The 8,721-nt window shown below is 32.2% G+C and overlaps 1 non-coding gene across 1 annotated transcript; it reads right to left on the bottom strand.

Annotated features, from left to right (window-relative positions):
- Nucleotides 1–1,873: 1,873 nt before the first annotated feature.
- Trnak-uuu (transfer RNA lysine (anticodon UUU)) lies at nucleotides 1,874–1,991 on the bottom strand. Its single transcript has 2 exons — nucleotides 1,954–1,991; nucleotides 1,874–1,909 (listed from the first exon to the last, which is right to left on the bottom strand). It is a non-coding gene; the product is annotated as a tRNA-Lys (tRNA).
- Nucleotides 1,992–8,721: the final 6,730 nt, after the last annotated feature.

Raw genomic sequence — 8,721 nt, 5'->3', positions numbered from 1 at the left:
CTTTTGTTTGACTAAAGTTTCACAAGATATGTTTTCAATATAGAATAAGTAAGCCTGTTGAAGAGTTCACTGTATCGTTATACTACTAATGCATAAACTGATCTTATAATCTTTGTATTACAACCAGATTTAACTAATCTCTTCTAAACATACATGTTTCCTGGTATTCCCAGATTAAATCTAAACCAGTTTCTCTAAATTTATCATGAACATTCTAGAACTATTAAAAGTCCATAGTACAATTGGTTTATATTAAACGATAAGTGATACATAATGTTAAACAGATAATTACTTGTTATCAATTTAAACCAAAACACAACGTTACTCTGCTTTTAACTTTAAGATATAAAGATGTTTCTCCCAATTTCTCCATTAAAAATGAAGTTTGGTGTACATATGTACTTCAATTAATATCTTATATACACTTGAAGAATTAAAATTTAGTTTTTCAATAGAATTTACATTCTCAAAACCCCATACATCTACTGAACAGTGAAGAATTGGTAATACAAATGAAGGCCTACAGGTCGGAAATTAATTCTTACATCTATTTATTTATTTATTTATTTATTTATTTATTTATTTATTTATTTATTTATTTATTTATTTATTCAGATTGCAAACATATCTTTTTTGGACCGTTCCAATAATTTCATTTTTGCTTTATAGAAACTTCCAATAGAACATATTAAGACACCCAAATAAGGAAATAATTCCAGAGTATCAAGTTCTTCATTACATACAATGAAATGTAACCATGTTCTGTATTTTTCTCTTTGTTGATATTCATCTCAGGATTCCAAGTGTGACAATATAATTCAAACGTATCGAAAGCAGCCCAACAGCTGATTCAGAAATGGTGATAGTATAGTCTGCATATAATAATATAAGCAGTCTCATGTATGTTTCTATGTTTTCATCCAACTTTTTTTATTGTTTTTAGACAAATAACACTTTGTTATGCAAGAAAATCCTCGGTATCATTAAGATGAATAGCAAATTAAAATGGCGATAGATGTTCCCCTTGTTTTTCCCCGACATTACAATTGGACATTTTAGATACGTCATTTCCATCGTTAACACAAGCTCAGTAATGATTGTAAATTATAAATGACTTTGAGCATTTTCCCAACTTTTCTGAACTTTTCTCGAGAACATAGTCATCATACTGCATTACCCTGATGTGTCAAACATGAACACAAGTTTACATTGACATACAATTGTATACATCTAAGTTTAAAAAATACAACAACATTGGTTTGTTTTGTCATTACCGTGCATGAATATGTAAATATTTTGTTTATTTGTTGAAGGTTTAATCATGGTCACACGAAGACGAGAGTCTAGGAAGATACCAACAGCTGCAGTCATGTGAGGACGAAGGCACCAACAACCAGGGTCACATGGGGACGGGTGTTAAAGGGGACACCAACAGTCATGACCACATGGGACGGGTGTCTGGACGTACCGACTGAAAAAAACGTGTAAATCTCCGGTTAGAGGAAAGCAAAGAAAACCTCCATGGGCGTGGCGATAAACAGGACAAACAAACATTTCCAAACACACGAAAGAGTTTAAAGTAATTAAGAATAGTATTGTTTCTGTTTTAGGAGCATTGTCAATATAGTTTCAACGTAAAAAAAAAAATATTTTTTTTATTCTGTCATTTTTATTAAAATAAATCATGTTAATGATGATAGTAAAATTGTAGCCAATATGGAAGACAAACGGAGTTGTTTTTTTTCATTGCCTTCAACAAATATAGTTCCGAATGAAATACAGTTGACCAATATTGAGATCTCTAATTGTAATTGTAGTTTGTGGTTTTTGACGTCAATAAAAGAAACAAAAAATAAAAAGAGCAAAAACTATATGGCCAGTGTGGGGGTCGAACCCACGACATTCGCGTTATTAGCACGACGCTCTTTTTTTTTTTTTTTAAAAAAAAAAAAAAAAAAGCACGACGCTCTAACCGACTGAGCTAACCGGCCGCTTACTATTTCTGATGTGCAGTTGTTGGGCTACGATTGAAACTAGTTTGGCGATTTTCAATTTTTTAAATATGAATTATTTTTAATTGAAGCCAAATTTATCTATCCAGTTCGTTGCATACGTGTTATCGGGAAATAGTTGGGAAAATGGTGCATGTTAAGCTATTGTCAATTATTATCGGTTTTGATCCATTTCACCATGTGCACATCATCATTATCATCACTACAAAATTATCATCTTCATCATCGTCATCTAGACGGTAATCTTCTACATCATGACCAGTACATCCTCCTCCTCCACCTCCTCCTCCTCCTCCTCACCACCACCACCACCACCACCACCACCACCATCATCATCATCATCATCATCAGTAGAACATCATCATCCTTATGCCCAGTACAACTTCATCATGTTCATGATCAGTACAGCATCATCATCATATAAAAACGAATAAAAACTTATAAAAAATGGCTGATCATATATTTTTTATAATTCCATTTTGGCAAAAACTGGATTTAGGTATCAAGCAGTTGTGTCCATGTATTTCATTCATTATCTAACTTCCTAATAAATGTCCCATCTTTGCTGACAGCTGTATATCCATGTTGTATGCCTCATAAATTTAACCAATGTCTGCACCGATAAATTAATAGTAATCTTCTTGTCCTATAAAGATGCTGTTTTATATTTAAAATAATCATATTATCAACTCTATTATAAACACTGTCAACAACCCAGAACTGGAATTTTCTTTATAAAAAGCAAATGGAATTGAAAGGACTTCAAGAAGTAGTTCAAAATTTTGAATACAATGTTGGACCTTGATACATTACCATAGTATATGAATTGTTGTTTTCATTTCTGTCTTACCGTGAGAGCAATATGCACTAATCACAAGACCAATCTTAGTTAAAAATGGTCAGATGTTAAAATCTGATGTTAATTCTATGCTGTGTAGCCAGTGTAATTTTGAATTGTTAGTCACCCGAAAAGTAGTAATATATATTAGTTTCAAGGTTTCCTTGTCAAATTTAAACATTGCATTCCGTTTGCTTTTCCTTGTAGGTATAGTAACGTTTATATACAGTATGTTATTAAAGTCTTTTGTCCCCATTTTATGTTTCAAAAGTATTTTAAAATATTTAGGTATGTATGGATAGTGTGTTGCCACAATTTGAGATATTCCTACCCAGATACTCCTTATATTACAGGTAATTCCTTGATTTGTGAGGAAATCTGTGTTTATGTGAATTCTTTATATAAATTCATCCAAGGTGTAAAATATACTGGTATTACAATATTTTATTATGTCGTGAATAAACCTAACACCTTTATTGAACCATTCCTTATAAAAAATAAATTCTTTTGTCTCCTGTCTTTAAAAGTCTGTTATCCAAAATAAGTTTTTTCAACATGTCTAAGTGTTTGTTCCTCAAAATACTTTCTCTGGTCGCCAAATTCTTCTATGCATCTTTCCAACACAAATTTTCTGTTGAATATTGGATAGATTCGGAAAGGTTTTAAACGATTCTTATACATGTATTTATATCTGTGTGTGAATGCTAAATATGTATAATTTATGTTTAAGCCTATATCTTTATAAGCATGTATTTGAAAATGTATGATGGAAGAGGACTCCATTAAGTTGTTATGACTTGTGCCCAATTCCCTTGTTCAAATATATTTTGGCAATAAAATATGTTTAAACCAAGAGAATCAAGTCGAGAACTGATAAGTATACCTTTATAGGCACAAAGCTAACTACTACTTTTCATTTACCATCTGATGGATTGAATTCAATTTATTTCCGTAAGTTATACAACTTATTGGATAAATAACAGTTAATAAGACAATCACACTTTTACCATCATACACATTAAGTTTAGGTATCTGATGTAAATCAACATGAAATTCTAAGCCTAGCAGTAGAAATGTGTCCTTATTGCATGTGTAGGTATGGGTAATAGATTTCATCACTATACTTTTTATCTCTTATCCATATTACTTGTAATAATTTTCAGACCAGATATTTTTGCAAATTTCCAGATTTCTTTGTTCCATCTAAAATAAAAGTGTATCATCTGCATATTGAGGAATTAGCAGTTGACAATTAGTTATTTCTATACCATGAATGCACTTATTATTTCTTAGTTTAATAGCAAGAGTTTCCGCACATTATATAAAAAAGATATATGGAGCAATTGGGACACCTTGACATCTACCCCTCTTAATATCGGAAAAACTGAGGGATTACCACCTTAATTTATGGCAGACATTGAGTTATTATGAAAGATTTTTATCCAACTCTTAATATTGTAACACAAAGTTTAAAAATGTAATACCTTATCAATAAAACCCCAGATGACAGAATCAAATGCCTCTTCAAAATCAACAATCAAAAGCTCACCTGCCTATAATGTTCCTCGGCATAATGCATAACATCATATACTAATCTTGACTTTTTCCCTATAAATCTGCACGAGATGATTTCTGACTGATCTGAATTAATTGATTTGTATGCAATTTTATATATAATATTAAGAAGGCAAATTGGTCTCCAATTTTTCAGAACTTGTCTTGGCTTATCTCCCTTTGGTAAGCATGTAATACTTTTCTGTCTTTGTGTTACTTATAATTTTCCATGTTCATATCCATAATTAATAGATCTTACTACAAATTTTACTAATTGTTTCCAAAAATATGCTTAACAAATTCTGATGTAAATCCAGCTGAACCAGGATTTCATCATTTTTCATTTGTTTTAAAAAATTCGCTATACGTAATATTTCCTACCAGTGATAAAGACTTCTGTATGATTTTACTTTATAAAGAACAAAAGCTGATCAAGGTTCACATCTTCAATATCAGAGTCACTAGAAAACAGTCGTCCATAAAATGATTTAATTTAAGTAAGAATGTCCTCTTGTTTCTTACGACTTCCCCATTTTCTACATTGGAATCAGTTTTGAGGTTTTTCTCCTTCTTCAACCCAATTCGCTTTTGACCTTATCATAATACCTATCAATTTGGATTGCCTGATTTTCTAGATTTCAATCTGTAAGTCAACCTCACATTCAAGCTTTGCTATAGATTCTATAAGAATATTTTCTTGTTTAGTTAGTTCTGAAATGAAAATGAAATAGTGTTTTCTCTTATTTGAAATAGCAAGGTCTAATGAAAAAAAGTCTAGGCGAGCTTGTTTAATGGAGGGACACATTCTCCATGTATATCGCCTACACTGTGGGTGTTGTTCTCTATATATATCAACTAAATTTGAATTTTCAATCAATTCTATCACTTTGACAATTGCATTTGAATTATTTTTATTTCTTTAAAATTTTTCATATTCTATTTCAGTATTCAACACTAAGTTTAACTTGTCACATACGATACAAAACGCATTACCATACTACATATACTAAATCTATTTTTGCTGATAGAAGCCGAGTCGGTGTATCTAAATTTGACCTACAAGGTTATCAATGTTTTTTGTCAGCTATCAGTATATCTCGTGCTATAAAATTACCATCCTTATCCTACCTATAATTAAAAAACTTTCCTTTCGAAATTATTGATTGGACCTGAAACCTCCTCTCCTAAATTTTGATCTGAAAGAACTAAGCGAAGGCAAAAAGGCCAAAACATTTCATGTCAAAATGGTATGATTCAAATTTGATATAATAAAATTAGATTTTAATCACTTTCATTTAACTCTGTAACCGTAATTATGTTAATAAACTGAAGAATAAATTTGACAGAGGGTCGATAGATGCCCCGTTCGGGCCAATATCTGTCTGCTACTAATGTTGACCAGTTCGAGGCTTATCTCTAAACTCTTACAACAAGACTGATGTTTGAGTTTTTTATGACCATTGGGCAGGTAATAAACATAAATATATATCATCAGACATGCAGTTACCTCTGGCTGTGTCATACGTTAGCTGAATACGACGTAATGCCCAAAATGGGGTGTACGTTCGACATCTGTGAATTAATTTCCTCCATGTACTCCGACAGTTGAACTATAATTACATATATGGTCATTTCTTTTATTTTAGTTAGGACATTTTAAGCAATCCAATACATGCGACTGTCATATGCCTTGAGGCAAGTCTGGTCGACGGTCAGGGTGGTCATATAAGATCAATCAAAGTGAAATATTTTTGTCAACTTCCTGCCAGATTACAACATAGATTGTCACGTGTTATCTATGTGTCAGAAAGTGTAAACAGACATCTATTGGTCCATTAGGTTGGGAAAGATCAGGGAAGGAGAGAGCAGAGTTCGAGAGTTGGTCTCCAATGGCGGGACACCTGCTCGTTCCGGCTTTTGCCTGCGTCATGTACAGCTCTATATCAGAACATTAGTATGCTAAAGGCATATTTATTATAAATAATTACCATACTATGAATATTTTTTATTGTATATAGTTTACATATATCTAAAGATTAGATTACTTCAGAAATGAATGTTTTTCATCGTCGACATATTCAATTCAATTTCTATTATTCAACTTAATTCATTTATTAACAACATTTAGATAATACAGTGACATAGGAACATTAATAACCCAGTCTGCATTTTATCAACCAAGTCATCCCAGTGGCATGGGTGGCGTTTTACGTTGTTGTTTACCACTGAAGGAATAGGGAAGTATACCAATGATGGATTTCATTCTCAGAAAGGAATAATTTTTAAACTATTCTTATTGAGAAATGCAGCGAAATCTCAGTGAGAATGACTCTAAAAATGCGCGAGAGACGTGACTGTGTCAAAATACAAACAGCTAAAAGGGTTTTAGAAAACTGGCCGAAACACCGTCAATGTCAGCGTGATATCAACAACATGATCCAGGACGTACTTTGGGAGGATAATATTTTCCCTTTCTACTTTGAAAGAAGCCCTTAGCTACTAAAGTATATTATAGAGTTAAAAATAAAAATGGCGAAGAATATGGACCAAACACTGTGCATAAACTTATTATTATTATGCAATAATTTATTTGTTCATTAAGGATGCTGAGTTTTCAGGACTATTCTATATTCTGGATGCGAAATGAAAGAAATGAAATATGTCGTCTCCAAAGAAAACAAGATGCGGTAATGAAATACGATGCTCCCGGTTGTAACAAAATTCTGAACATTAAAACTGTACTGTAATAGGCATGTGCTAATGGCATGCACACTTTGTGAAACACTTATGTCTTCATTGTGGTAATTATATTTTTTTTTCACTTTCAAATGTAGGTCAAAGTCACGGTCAAGGTCACATGGTCAAAAATTTTAGTATCACCAGAAAGTCACAAGGAATGCACATGCCAAATATGAAAGTCCTACCTCTTACGGTGCAATAGTTAAGGGCTACGTTAAAGTTGACAAACAGACAGCACACAAACAATATGCCCTGGATCTTTCGACCCGAGTGCTCTAGGAAGAAGAGGAAAATTCCCGACATTTAAGCACATGAAAATTCAACATAAATGATGAACAATGACGTGATAATTATGGAAGATATTGATGTAAGTTTATCTTACCGTTTATTGAAGCCGGCTTTTTCATAACATGAATGTCGACATTGTAATGTTTTGTTCGTGCCCTTGGTAGTGCATTAGCAAAGCATTTCCTGTAAGAGTGTCAAGTTACCTCAAACCTGTCTTATAAGAGCCACAGGTGGCAAGCTCATCTCTGGTTTAAGTACAAAAAGAGCAATAGATTATATCGTAGTTATTTTTTTTTAGAAAGTAAATCAAGAAAAAACAACTAGTCAGTGTGGGGGTCGAACCTACAACATTTTCGTTATTAACCCGAAGCTCTTTTTTTTTTATCTTTTATTAAAATCAAGAAAACACATTTCATTCACACATCAGTTATATCCAAAATTGTAACAATTAATACATGAAAGCTATAATGGACAACAAGAGTAATTATAATTAAATGGACAGTACACAGCAGGAAAATTCAGTTAAAGACATTTCATTACTTTTCTGTTCTATCAAAGGATTATCAGCAAGGAAATATTTCAAAAATAGTTTTCTTTTATCTGTACTTTGGTAGTAATATATGACATAGGAGAAGTACTTGCCCAATAGTATATCTAAAAACCTTTACAATTTCAACATTGTGTATCCCATTAGTACATAAATTCCGCCTTTTATATATACAGAATCGCGCTACACCCAATAAAAAATTAATGAAATAGCGATTACTTTTTTTTATATTTTTCAGTGTTACCTAATAATGGAAATAAGTTACACGTTAAAGAAGATACAGTTTATACCTAAAATTGCAGTTACACCACACAGTAGTTTAACCCTTGCCTGATTCAAAAGAGACACTTGGGTATCATTATTAGATTAACGGTCTGACCGTGTGAACTGTCTAGCATACTGAAATATCACAAGTTATAAATATTATTTACAAATATGATACAGTCTATCGGATGAGCTCGTAGAGTTTCCAATTTAATCGACCATTTGCCTTAAAACACTTAGAGGCACGAAATAAACTTAACACAAAAATTAATGGCCAGTGTGGGGGTCTTTGGTAGAGATTTACATCGAATGTTGATCACATGATCATATGAAGTGTACTAAAAATCAAGAAACTTCTATCAACTTGTAAAACTAAAACACATCATGAAACCATTACAACGATATCAAAACAAAAGCGAAAAAGGTTATGCATTTCATGTCAAAACGGTCCAATGCAACATTGATTTAATGGGATGAAA

The sequence above is a fragment of the Ylistrum balloti genome, unplaced genomic scaffold (assembly GCF_031769215.1).
Source record: "Ylistrum balloti isolate Yb309-2 unplaced genomic scaffold, AGI_CSIRO_Ybal_v1 Utg370742, whole genome shotgun sequence".
NCBI classification, from domain to species: domain Eukaryota; kingdom Metazoa; phylum Mollusca; class Bivalvia; order Pectinida; family Pectinidae; genus Ylistrum; species Ylistrum balloti.
The sequence above is the reverse complement of the archived record's forward strand: the minus strand, read 5'-3'. Positions and strand labels throughout refer to the sequence as shown.